Here is a 15,151-nt window from a genome sequence, read left to right as displayed (position 1 = left end):
AACGATTCCTGCACAACACTCTCACCACCGGTGCCGGCAATTGGGCCAAATCAAACTCACATACATTTTGATCACCACTCCTTAATCACACCCCAACACCTTTTTTTTAGATGTTCAAAATATTTAATCACACCACCAACACCAACGCGTTTCGACTAAAGAGTTGGGTGAGTCCTACTTTAATTTCATTATATACAGACAAGCCCACGTGGCTATTAATGAAGCATTGTGGGATATGTAGTTTTGACAATTTTTTAAAGAAAACCTTTTATGTTTTACTTCAAAACATCATGTTTAATTTTTATGCATTTAGCAATCAAGGTCATTACAATCCACTCTCATTTTTAAATACATTACCACTTTTAAATACATGATTTACTAGCCATCAGACTTCATACATATATTTACTGTGTTCTTTCTGCTCGGAACATTTTCAATCAATTTTTTCTTCACCCAATTTATGGCTAAGTGCCATTGGATTAGGACATTATTCATATGGCATGGTGTGTTCATTTACCAACTCCCATAAATACTCCTGGAGTGCGGCATAACCTCTTTGGTGATAATAAAATTATATATATATATATATATATATATATATATATATATATACATTCATATATAGTTATAGTTATAGTTAGGACCGTGTTTCCATAGGAAATCCGCAACATTCTATTTTGAATAACTTTGGCGCCGATTGTCGAAACCTCGCTAAAATTTCAAAATAAGTGGGGCGCTCCGCTGCGCTCCTTCCCTGAAAGTCTCGGGGGGATTCGTCAAGCGGGGGCTGAGAAAAAAGGGGGGTCCCAAAACGCGTTTTCCCCATGCATTTTTCCATAGGACCTTTAGTCCAAGCTACAGCCCGAACTCACCGGGCGCGTACGGTACGGGCACGGTGAAAAACCTTAAAAAAAAAAAAAAAAATACATAACTTAGCATTTAAAAAACCATATAAATTCACTGAAACAACCGTAGGTTTCACACACGTTATAGTTAGGAATTAGCATTTAAAAAACCTTGCAAATTCACTTAAAAAACCCTAGGTTTCACACATGTTATAGTTAGCTTGACATTTCACTCATGAAAAACCATTGAAATTCCCCCGTTATGGTTAGTGCAGGCAACTATAACTCACGCGACCGCAAACCTCTGCTGATGACGTCAGATATTACATCACTGATGACATATGTGTCTTTCTGAAAAAAAAATATTTGTAATATATGTATAGCTAAAAATTAATGGAAGAAGACATGGGTAAATAAGTGTCTAAATACAGTGATGTAATATCTGACGTCATCAGCAGAGGATTGCGGTCGCGTGAGTTATAGTTGCCTGCACTAACTATAACGGGGGAATTTCAATGAAATGTCCAGCTAACTATAACATGTGTGAAACCTATGGTTTTTTAGGTGAATATATATATATACACATACACATGCACACACATTTATATATATTACCTATTTGCGAACTCCAGCAGGTAGTTATAGTTAGAACATATGAAAAGCATATATTGACTTGCCTATAACTTTGCTGTCGTTTGACCAATCTTCATGAACGTTTCTCTAAAAAGTGTCACAGTAGGTTCTGCGTGTCATGGAAAGTTTGAGGGTGATCTGTGCTGGTGGGCCTGGGAAATAGTGCCATGCCCCTCCTAGAGTGCCGGTACTTCTTTGGAGAGTGAAGAAGCATTGTGGGATTATAATTGGCACGTAGCAGTAGCGTCAGACAAGGCACCACCTGCGGGAAGGCGCTGGACGGCAGACTGCTCTCGGAGGAGTAAGCGCTGAAGCAACCGTCTTGCCCCCGTTATCTGTGACTGTGGCTGAGCGAGTGAGATGGGCACGAGGTGCTTGCCACAGCTATACGAGGACGACATCCTCGGCAGCGTGATTGGCAGGTGCTTTCACAACAAGCCTGTCTTCCCGCTTGACCTGCATTTGTGAGGGACTAAGTAGCAGGGCTCTGTGTCTAAATGGAAAAGTGAAGGGCGATTGGCAGCTCGACAAAAAAAAAAACATACCAGAGAATCAAAAGCACTGTTTTTGTGGAAGAACTGCCAGCGTGTTTGTTAAAATGAGAACACTGACAGCACCCACTGACCTGACTGGGTTTATGTTTACCAGGGCGCCAGCATGGTGCAAAAAACATTTTGGGTGTTTGTCTTCATTTTTACACAAATTAATTGGACTGGCATATCATTTTTAAACAAACGCGTTTTTAGATTGAGAAAGGCAATTTTTTTTGCCAAAAAGCATCCCTAATGGCAAACAGTTGAATAGAAAGTTTTTTTTGCCACGCACCTCCTAGAGTGCGGTACTTCTTTGAAGAGTAATGGAGCATTGTGGGAAATACATACACGAAGGTTGGTGACAATTTTGGTCAAAAATGCTGATATTGATGGGAGTGACTTATTGTTACAAATTGATGAATTAAACCAACAAATCAATCAAGTTGAGACAAATGACTTAAATTCAAAGTTGCGTGAAGAAATGTTGACACGTTTAAAAAAAGAAGAAGATATCATTAAAAGAAGAAAAACGTATACATTTCAGAGGGATAAAAATGATTATCACCTTGGTCAAATATTTACCTTCTCTCGCAAATATGATGAAGCAAGGACAGTATCAAAAGGTGGCGCAGGGAGAAAAGGCCCAGCTCCATCACCAGGAACAAGCAAAAACCTACTGATGACTCCATCTACATCGGATTTAAGCTCCTCAGTGGATACAGAGTCTGAAACAGAGCTTAACATAAGGACAACAGAAGGGGTACATCAGCATGTTCCTAAATGTACAATAGGGGAAGATTTGAATTTTTTAAGGGAATCAAGGCGACAGACCTTACGTCCCAGGAAAGAAAAATTCAGAACAGAAAATGAAGGCACACAAAAAGAAAAGAGAGAAGGAGAAGGAGGCACCAAAACAACAAACACAAAGAAGAACAACAGGGGGTGGTGCCACTAATAATCCCAATGAATGAAAATGCCATCACTGTCATAAATTTGTCATCAGTAAACTTGGATGTAGCAGAACAACAATTGTTGGCATTAGGACTCACGTATTGTTCTGAGAGTAACTTTGACTATTCGCAAACGTGTGTAGATATATATAAATTTATTAGAAAGTTAAAATTGCAAAAATAACATCAGCTCAAACAGGGAGAAAAAAAAATCACCGACACAGCAACAGAACCAATACAAGAGGTTGGGAGATCGCTAACAGCCTCAGATGTGAGTCTGTTATGTGACCTTCACAATCTACAAACTGAAAACTTTGAGTCCTTGCAACCAGATAACACTCAACAATCTATGACAAATCAAGGAATCAATATAAATACAGCACCAAAAACCAACTTCAAACCTAAATCAAAGTTTACTCCGGTATCAACAAGATATTCAATTATATTTTCAATGAGATTGTAACAAGGGAAGTGAGAAACTTGAATTTTAAAACCCAAGCAATATGGAGTGATCCAACGAGAGACGGGGAAAATGGGGAACAACATATACCAATATCCTCCCTGTGTCGCAGACCCGTCACACACACACACTCATTCATAAATGCAGTCATTGGTGGGGCCCATAACACCAACATACACACGCTTCAAGCGCTGGACATGTGGGGGAACACCTTATAACCTGTAGGGAGAGAAGAGTTAATTTACATTATATACATTAACATTCGTCGCCTATAGATCCCTATTCTCAAACATCAAGGCACTCCACCCACTTGGTCAGCGGACCAATTAGTTGGATTGGTTGATGGTGATTTAGAACCAGCTAAAACACATTTTAAGAATCAGAATCCTTATTTCTCCAAATGAAAAATCACAAACTCATATTTTCTTGTTAATCAATTTTTTTGTTTATCTAAATGTTCATAATGATTTATATTTGCATTTGTCTCGTCAAAGTTTAGAATTTCTAGATCAATTTAAGTAAATCACAGAACATCATATTTACCTAATCTGGCTATTTGGGGTCCTCTAATTCATTGGCTCTGCATAACCGAGTTTGTCGTAAATTGTCCGATTAAAGCAAACCAAGGCTCAAAGTCTAAAGTCATCTGCTCAGCATGTTACAGTCCCAAATTTATCAAAGGACCAGAAATTGTGTAAGCATCTATCATAGCCTGTGGGGTTTGGAAAGGTTTGCAGTCATCAAGCGGTCAGGCAGCATCTGGACCATCAAGAAAACGGCGTCGCTCCCCTCCCTATCCCACTATCCTTTTTATAATGAAAACCAGGTTAACATGATACATTTTTAGGCCAAGAACAGTGGTGATTGGCTGGTTGGGATCATCCGATTCGTATTCTCAGATTCTCTGTACAGTCGAGGGGTGAGGTCACTAATCCGCTCAAGTGTCGGCTTGTTCCAGTTTACTGTAAGGTTGATTGTTCCCTTATCTTGGCAGACCACCAAATTCTTATCCTTGACCGGGAATATGATGAGTAAAGGTCGCTAAGAAGTTCATGATACTGTCCGGACATGCGCAGTTGACTCCATGCCTCACGAGACGGTGGCCACTTCTGCGTGCGGTGTCAGCCACCATCTTGAATTAGGCCCAGATGTCAACTTAAGCGAAACAAACACAAAAGAATAATTAATACATGGAAATAATGATTCTAATGTTAACCCCTTACTAATCCCTTTATGTGTTTGTATTTATCTAGCATATAGCGACATTTAAAGCCATTATAGTCACCTTTTTCGATCCTCCACGAAGATGCAAACGTCACAAAGCAACATATCATGCGATATATTATTACCACATATACTATTATTATTATGCGTACAGATTTTAGTTAAATTAGTTATTTAGCCATGCAAATAGCTACATCCCACGTGTAGTTTGTGTTTTTTTAATGTTGATTAATATACATGCAGTACTCGTTTAATAATATTATAGTTAATAGATTATCCAATTAGTATTTCATGCAAGAATAGAGGAGGTATACAAAATGTTGCACTACCTGCTCCATCAATCCCCCCTTTGGTGATTATATCACCACACTACCTAAAATTTTGTAAAATTTTCTCATAAAAAGAAATTAATTCCAAAATTCTTAAGTTTTGTTCGTTCACATTTCTGTTTCACCTATCTCTTCTTCTCTTACTCTTCTATACATACTATCTTTCATCTCTTCTAATTCTACTTCTTCAAATTTTCTTTCTCGTCTTTTATTCTCCCTCTTCTTCAAAGTTTCTCTTTTTATGTTTTTACGTATTTTCTTTCTTTTGCAACATAAACATCCTAGTCTTAAAATTAATACTAGAAATATCACACATGTTAATGGAAATAGCATCTTCCTCATAAATGTACAACCTAATTTTAATAGGAAATCTTTAATAAAAGAGAATTTCTTTCCAATCTTTTCCCAAACACCTTCATCCTCCAGTGGTGCAATTTCTTCATGCAAATCAGTTATATTTTTAATGTATGTCTTTAGATCTTGACTTTTGTCAGGAATATAAGTACAACAATGTTGGACTTTCAGCATTCCACAGACTCCACCCTCGTTTGCCAAAATTATATCAAGGGCATGTCGATTTTGCATTACCATGGCACGCATGGCAACCATTTCTGTATTTACCAATAAAAATCCTCCAGCGTTGCTTGTTGACAAGCGATCCACTACTGTTGATAGTTTTCTAATTTTGTGTGCATTCAGAGATATTCCCACTGCTGGTATCAATGCTCCACAAATGTCTCCTACAATTTCTGACCAAGATTCTCTCTTTTTTACGTGTTAGTTGACTACCTAACTCATGTACACCATCTCTTCCCCTTTCCACATGGAATATCTTTGGGAAAATCAGGCATATATAACATGTGCCAAACCAATGGTCTGGTAACAGATAATATGCTTTGTTCCCACAGATAAAATATAATCCAGGAAAGACTGGATCATTTCCTCCTTTAAATCCCCATCCACCCATGATTCGATAGGTATCATGGCAATCACTTGTCGTGGTTTTCCCCAACATGGGACCAAACAGTTCCTTCTTCTGTGCACTTTAATTCTCACCCAGTCACCTGGGCTTAGATCATGAGCTGGCTTCTTTTCAAGGGTGGTGGCATCCGATCCAACCTGATGAAACACAGAATGAACGGAGTCAGCCAACCCCTTACATTAATCCAACACCAAGTCATCAGATATAGGCAACATCTTGTTGACTGGTATGAATACATGCCTCATTGCTCTCCCCATCACAATTTCGTGGGGACTCAAACCTGTGCTCCTATCTGGAATTGATCTAATAGTCATGAGTACCAGAGGCAAGACATCAGGCCATTTCAAACCTGTGGCTAAACACATCTTTTCCAATCTGTTTTTAATGGTGCCATTTACTTGTTCCACCACACCAGAAGCCTCTGGGCGATAGGCACAATGTAGTTTCTGTTGTACATTTAATGCTTCACAAATTAGCTTCATGATTTCATTAAGGAAATGTTTTCCTCTATCTGACTCAATTGTGACTGGAAACCCAAATCTAGGGATGAACTCTCTCAATAGTAGTTTGGCTACTGTAATTCCATCACTACTTGTTGTTGGGTAGGCTTCTACCCAGCTAGAAAACAGACAGACCATCACTAAAACATACCTCAACCAGTTACAGGGGGGCATTTCAATGAAGTCAATTTTCATTCTGGTGAAAGGCCCTTCTTCTCGACCTATCGTTCCTAGACTTACCACTGTTCTTCTTCCAGGATTGAACTGTTGACATATAAGGCATCTTTGACAAAGGCTTTCAGCTACAAGTCTGAATTTTGCATTATACCATGTTTGTTTGAACAATCTAATCATTGCATCTCTCCCTACATGTGCTTGTCTATGATACAACCGTGCCATGGCGGACACCATGCTGTCATGCATAACTGGTCTTCCATCCTGATAAACCCACACATGCTCTGTTTCCCTTGGTGCACATCCTGCTTTTACCCACTGTCTCATTTCCTCATCTCCTGCTTCTTCCTGTAACTGCCTCACTTCTTCCCATGTATTCACAATGTTAGTAAACAACAAGGGACATGAATTCATTTCCTTTTCTTTTGCCCGATTTACAGAGTTCTGATTGCGTGCGCAATATTGAGCCATATCGTTAGCAAACTGGTTGCCAGCTGAAATATAATCTCCAGTCTTCGAATGCGCAGCACATTTCACAACAGCTAATTGCTTAGGCAGCTGTATCACCTCAAGCAATTTCCCAACCACTTCAGCATTCCTTATAGGGGTTCCACTTGAAGTCAAAAAACCCTCTTTGGGACCAAATTTGGCCAAAATCATGCACTACACCGAAGCCATATTGACTATCGGCTATCACAGTCACTCTCACATTCTTTCCCAACTTGCATGCTCTTGTTAAACACCAAAAGTTCAGCAACCTTGGCTGATTTTACTCCTTTTAGGCATGACGCTTCCAATACCGCTGCTACTGTGCATACTGCATATGCTGCACTCAGAATTACTTCATCTGTGCTCAAGCATGATCCGTCCACAAACATTACATAGTCACTTTCTGTCAAAGGTACATGTTTTATATCAGGACGTGGTTTGGTACAGAAATCAAGCACTTCCAAACAGTCATGATCCACATCGTCTCTAACTTCCACATTCTCAGCATCAGGCAACAACGTTGAAGGATTCACATTCAGACATCTCACCAGGCTCACATTTGTTGCACCTAATATAACTTTCTCATATTTAGTCAGTCGACTATGCGTCATGAACTGAGTGCGGCTCCTTGTTAAAAGGATTGCCACATCATGAGGTACAAACACTCGCACAGGGTATCCCATCACAATTCCTTCACTCTGTTCCAGACTCTTACAGGTGGCTGCTACAGCTTTCAAACAACCTGGCAACGCTACAGCTACAGGATCTAGCATAGCTGAAAAATATGCAATTGGTCTTCTCAGTTTTCCATGTTTCTGTATTAATACAGAAAGTGCACATCCATTCCTCTCCCTGCAGTATAGTTCAAACTCTTTCTCATAGTCAGGCAGTGCTGGCGCCTCACACAAACTGTCTCTCAATTGTTTAAAGGCTGTTAACTCTTCTTTATTTAATTCAATAGGGTCTTTTACATCACTTCTTGTCAGGCGTACCAAAGGTTTTGCAATCTGAGAAAAGTTACTTATCCACTGACGACAATATCCAACCATTCCAAGAAACATTCTCACTTCTCTTTGCGTCATTGGGGCTCTCATTACTTTTATTATATTGATTCTATCTGCAGTTACTTTTCTCAATCCTTTTTCAATTTTGGGGCCTAAATATTGTACTTCTTTCTGACAGAATTGCAATTTCGATGGGGATACTTTAAGTCCTCCATCTGCCAGATGTTTTAGCAATGCTATGGTATCCACTACACAAGCTTCTCGAGTGTTTGATGCCACAAGTAGGTCGTCAATATACTGCACCAGTACTGAGCTCTCGGGCATCTCTAGATCTTCTAAGGACTTTTTCAATATCTGGTTAAATATTGAGGGGCTCTCTGTATACCCCTGTGGGTTTCGGCAACATGCCAAGATACGTTCGCCAAACCAGAACGCAAAAATCTGCTGACTGTCATGATGCAATGGGATGAAAAAGAAAGCATGACACAGGTCAATTTACTGTGTACCATTCCGCATCATGAGGAATCTGATACAAAATCACAGATGGATTTGGTACAATAAGGCAACATGACACTACAATTTTGTTTATTTTTTTCAAGTCTTGCACTAGTCAAAACGTTCCATTAGGCTTGTTCAGGCCCATAATTGGTGAATTACATGTACTACTCATTATTTCTCTCAAAATACCTTGTTTAATCATTTTCTCTATTATAGGGGTAACTCCTTCAATTATTTCGGGTGTCAATTTGTACTGAGGAATATTTGGGTAACGTATTCCTTCCTTTACAGTCACTTTTACAGGATCTACGTTTTTCATTAATCCCACATCTTCTCCTGTGAAATCCCAGACTTCTGCTTTTACTGTCTTTTTCAGCTCTTTGGGTAGTTTTTCAGGGTTAAATTAATACAGCAAATGCCTCAGTAATCTCAGGTTCCATATAAGCCATAGTCATTTTATACAGTACATCTTCGTCAGGGGTCTCGAATGCTATACCATCGGGAGTGCAAAATATGGTGCAATTCATTTTGCACAGTAAATCTCTTTCTAACAAATTTACAGGGCTTGAATTGCACACAACAAAGCGGTGCATTTCAGAAAATATCCCTATGTTAACTATTACTGGTTCAGTGAGATACGTTTTAATCTGTCTGTTGGATACTCCTACTACTTGGATTGTTTCGTCCGAGAGAGGAAGATTTTTAACATCGGCTGACCTAACAGTTGAAAGAGTAGCACCAGTATTTACTAGGAAAGTAATATTTTCATCATTTGCCTTTCCATCCACAAAAGGACCTGTCTGGTCTACTTCTAGAGTTGCGCCAAGTACGCACTCTTCTTCCTCCTCTCGGCACCGTCAATAACTTTCTTCTGACTCACTCTCATCGCGTTGTAGCCAATTCTGCGAAACAGCACTAGCACGCGGCAGCTTAGTTACCTGTTCTTCATTGTAGAATCCTGTCTCATTACTGTATTCCTGAGGATTTACGCTCTGTGGAAAAGGTGGTTTTGGCGTTTGATTCTGTTGGGCAACAACCTGCTGCTATCGCTACGGTTGACAACTCACCTCTTTCTGCACCTGTGGATTCAATGATGTATTATCACCATTAGTACTCGGGGGAAATTTACACTCGGTTTTCCAGTGCCCTATTCTTCCGCAATTATGACATGGCCATTTCTTTTTGGCTTCTTCTATATTAAATTGTCCCTTTCCTTTTCCAACATTAAATTTGGGTTTCATACCTGCACTATTGGCCTGTTCAATCAATTGAGCTTCCTGTCTTTCTGCCACTTTTACCTATGCCCACATAGCTTTTTATTTTAATTTATGCTGTTTTGCTTCAATTTCATCACTAAAATATTTTGCATGTCTCAGTACTTCATCTATTTCCTTTTTTTGCCAGTCCATTGTATGCTGTTTAATCATTTCACTTATTTCTGGACGCAGCCCATATACAAATCGGTATACAAAGTGACTCAAATCTTTTTCACTCAAATTTTCATCACCACTAAACTGCTTGAAGGCGAGTATTAACCTTTCATAATAGGCATGTACCGATTCTTTAGCTTCTTGATGAGTTCGGTCAATTTTTACCCAATCAGTCTCCTTGGGAGGTACTTTGTTTTTCATATTTTTTCATTACTTCAGGGTCAGGGGCACCTGTTTTTGGGTCTCTAGGATATTCTTGTGTAGGCCAGTTTATCATAATCTTGCTCTCTGTCCATAAATCTGCTGGTATTATTATGTGAAAAAGACTGTTTAAATCAATCCATAAAACTTTTGATAACTTTACAAACCTATCTACCTGCCTATACCACTCGACTGGCTTTTCGCGCAATCGAGGAAAATCATTGGTAAGTGATAAAATAGCTTGTCTAGTCCAAGGGACATGTACATATCCTCCGCCTGGAATTTCTCTCACGGGACATTCTGTTACTACCTTTTCCTTTACTCTCACTGGGAAAGCTGCAAACGTTTTGTCTGTGACATCATCTCGGTTTCTAAACCACCTACTTTTCTATTTATCTACATCTCCCCATTTTCTTTACAAAATGATTATGTCTTTAATCTGAGTTGTTCATCCTGCGGTGTTCAGATTTTCAATATCTTTTTCAGAAAAATCTACTCGGTATGGTTATTGTAAAGCCTTTACTCTTTCAAATTCTATACCCATTTCATTTGCCACTTCTTCTAGTCTTTCGTGTAGATTCCTTGCTCTCCAAGTTATACTTTTACATAAAAATAATAATTCTTCATCCTGATAGGCTTTTAACTTCTCCGTGGGGATAGTCCCTACTATTAATTCTTCCAAAACAATCTCCAGCTTGGCCAAATCTATAGATTGGGATTCTGTATCTTTCCGCTGTAAACTCCTCAACCATTCACTTAATTCTTCTGAAGTAGGTCTTACGGGATTTTTCTCACTACTTGGTTGTTCTGAACTCTTTGGTGATCCTGGGACTGATTCTGTCGTAATTATTATTCTATTCACTAAACTTTGATTTCCTGTCAAGTTTTTAGGCGTACTTTGTTCTGAAATACCTGCTGTTTGTCTCCATGGGTTCTCATCTGAATTTTTTTCTGGCCTCTCGGTTTGTTTATTACTGTTATAAGGAATCGTCAGCCAATGCTCACTATCCTTCTGTTTATCAAAAATAGGCACTAGATGTCCTATAGCTACAGGAACGGTTACGGCTTCCAAATTTTTGGTCAATTCCCTAATCTTTTCAGTTAACTCTAAAGTGGTTTTCGCTAGTTCAGCTGAATTTTCATTACCCGTTTTACCATGTTGTGTTTTTTCTATTTCTCTAAAAGGATTGTTTCTCCCTACTTCTTGTGGTACTGATTCAAATTTTATATTTCGTGGAGTCTCTCTCGTTGGGGCACTTGGTGTCAACAATGTGGAATCTGATTGATATGGGGGTGGATATTATTCATGCACACCATACCCTCCTGACTATTATTTCTCTTTTCCATACATTTTCTATTGCTAATTTCTTCAGCATTTCTCACAGGAAACAAACCATCAGTCATATTTGCGCTTCGCCATCTCCTCATTCTATCATCATGATTCTCCTGTCCATATGATCTACCAAACATATATTTGTACCTTCCGCCACACCTCTACCGTTCTCTGTCATGCATCTCGTCTTCCCATTCTGTCAATGCTTCAAACTGTGTTGGTCTAGGTCTCGGTTTTAGATTCATCATTCTCTCTCTCAAATTTCTCAATACCGCTAAATTAAATGAACCATGTTCCAGAAATGCTAAGACTCCATCATCTTTTGTATACTTTGCTCAATTGTCCAACCAAATACAAGTATGATATGCATATTTCGCAACCATAAAGGATGCGGGTGATTTTGGTGGAGGAAGCAACTGTCCCCCTCTAGTTACAATCGGTTTGTCCTTTTTAAATAAACTCTTGATCTTTCCAAACCTGGACTTTTTCTCTTTTTCTGGTGGATCATAATACATCATTTTGTCTTTTCAGTATCGCTAGATTTTTCCCTACGACTATTCTGCTGTTATTCTCCAATCGTAGCGCGACTTACACTAACGCACCAATCCTGAGCGTTTATGTCACTTCTGTAATTCTCCAATCCCAGCACGACTCACACTAATGCACCAATCAGGAGCGTCTACGTTTCTTACTGACTGGCCAATTCCAGCGCGGTCTTTCTGACGTCAGCTTTTCTCGCTACTCCTGCTTCTGCTGATCCCTCCTTTACAAACATTATCGGCAAACTTTCTTACGTTCTTGCTGACTCACAAATCTGTTAGTAACGACATAAAAACACCACCATTATCTGTTTTGCTAACAGAGAATAGTTAATGACCTTTCTTACAAGAATTCCGTCTTTCCCGAGAGCAGCGAACAATCTGCCCTTCTACGGAATCGTTACTTCCGTTGATAACGTAGCACTTCCCTCTACCTTACTCTTCCAGCAAGCATTAGCAAACTGTTTCTCTAGAATAAAGACACCTGTTGGAGACGCGTCGTGCAACTCCAATCGTCACACGTTTTCCCATTGTACCTACAGGGCAACAACAATTCCATCTTTCCCTAGAGCAGCAAACAGTCTGCCCTACTACGGAATCGTTACAAACTTCTGACTTCCTACATCCCAGAAGTCGTCAAACAACATGGAACTCAAAGCGACTCAACATAGAATGTTAATACATAAACCTATACTTATCCACAGTCAATAATCAATAAGCAATTTACAAGCAATAATCACCAAACCAATACAATAATAACCATCATACTGCTACCAGAAAAACTGATCCAGCGCGAGACTGGGAAAATGGGGAACAACATATACCAATATCCTCCCTGCGTCGTAGACCCATCACACACACACACACACACTAATTCATACATGCAGTCATTGGTGGGGCCTATAACACCAACATACACACGTCACCATTCACAAGTCAACACACACAGGAAGGATGAGTGCTTCAAGCGCTGGATATGTGGGGGAACACCTTATAACCTATAGGGAGAGAAGAGTTAATTTACATTATATACATTAACATTCGTCGCCTATAGATCTCTATTCTCAAACATCAAGGCACTCCACCCACTTGGTCGATGGACCAATTAGTTGGATTGGTTGATGGTGATTTAGAACCAGCTAAAACACATTTTAAGAATCAGAATCCTTATTTCTCTAAATGAAAAACCACAAACTCATATTTTCTTGTTAATCAATTTTTTTGTTTATCTAAATTTTCATAATGATTTATATTTGCATTTGTCTCGTCAAAGTTTAGAATTTCTAGATCAATTTAAGTAAATCACAGAACATCATATTTACCTAATCTGGCTATTTGGGGTCCTCTAATTCATTGGCTCTGCATAACCGAGTTTGTCGTAAATTGTCCGAATAAAGCAGGCCAAGGCTCAAAGTCCAAAGTCATCTGCTCAGCACGTTACAGTCCCAAATTTATCAAAGGACCAGAAATCGTGTAAGCATCTATCAAATCCTGTGGGGTTTGGAAAGGTTTGCAGTCATCAAGCGGTCAGGCAGCATCTGGACCATCAAGAAAACGGCGTCGCTCCCCTCCCTATCCCACTATCCTTTTCATAATGAAAACCAGGTTAACATGATACATTTTTAGGCCAAGAACAGTGGTGATTGGCTGGTTGGGATCGTCCGATTCTTATTCCCAGATTCTCAGTATAGTCCGAGAGGTGAGGTCACTCGTCCGCTCTAGTATCGGTTTGTTCCGGTTTACTGTAAGGTTGATTTTTCCCTTATCTTGGCGAACCACCAAATTCTTATCCTTGACCGGGAACATGATGAGTAAAGGTAGCTAAGAAGTTTCACGATACTGTCCGGACATACGCAGTTGACTCCGCGCCTCACGAGACGGTGGCCACTTCTGCGTGCGGTGTCAGCCACCATCTTGAATTAGGCCCAGATGTCAACTTAAGCGAAACAAACAGAAAAGAATAATTAATACATGGAAATAATGATTCTAATGTTAACCCCTTACTAATCCCTTTATGTGTTTGTATTTATCTAGCATAAAGCAACATTTAAAGCCATTATATTCACCTTTTTCGATCCTCCACGAAGATGCAAACGTCACAAAGCAACATATCATGCGATATATCATTACCGCATATGCTATTATTATTATGCGTACAGATTTTAAGTTAAATGAGTTATTTAGCCATGCAAATAGCAAGATCCCACGTGTAGTTTGTGTTTTTATAATGTTGATTAATATACATGCAGTACTCGTTTAATAATATTATAGTTAATAGATTATTTAATTAGTATTTCATGCAAGAATAGAGGAGGTATACAAAATGTTGCACTACCTGGTCCATCAGGAGAAAACAGAATGCATACCAACTAAAATATCAACATCTAATCAAGAAATCGCGTTTGGCCAATGACTATGTATTTGGAAGAAGCATCAAAACAACTTGGAGATAAGGGCTGCTATAAGATCAGCAACAGACTGACAACAAAAACAGCGCAGAATGAATTACATATGAAGTTACGAGCATGGAAAAGCAGTGGCCTAATTAATCAAGATGAACTGAAATTCCAGAAAAATGATTATCCTACACTACCGGTGATGTATTTTATTCCAAAAATACATAAGGACCGTACCAACCCACCGGGTCGACCAATAATCTCTGCTATTCAAACTCTAACAGAAAATGTTTCAATATATTTTGACTCTTTCCTACCGGAACAAGTAAAAAGGTTGCCGTCGTACATACAGGACACAACAGATTTTTTGCGTGAAATACATGGATTTCCGTGGCAACAAGATTTCTTATTGATATCCATGGATGCTAGCAACCTTTATACGTCAATTCATCATCTAGATGGACTAAGAGCTTTAGAACACTTCCTGGGAAAGAGGTCCATTGAATTCCACACCCATAACAAAATGTTATTAGACCTGACTAAGTTTTGCCTGTACAATAATTACTTTTTATTTCAGCAACAGGTTTACCATCAAGTGAGAGGCATAGCTATGGGTGCGAGTTTCTCACCC

This window comes from Triturus cristatus, chromosome 9 (assembly GCF_964204655.1).
Source record: "Triturus cristatus chromosome 9, aTriCri1.1, whole genome shotgun sequence".
NCBI classification, from domain to species: Eukaryota; Metazoa; Chordata; class Amphibia; order Caudata; family Salamandridae; genus Triturus; species Triturus cristatus.
The sequence above is the reverse complement of the archived record's forward strand: the minus strand, read 5'-3'. Positions refer to the sequence as shown.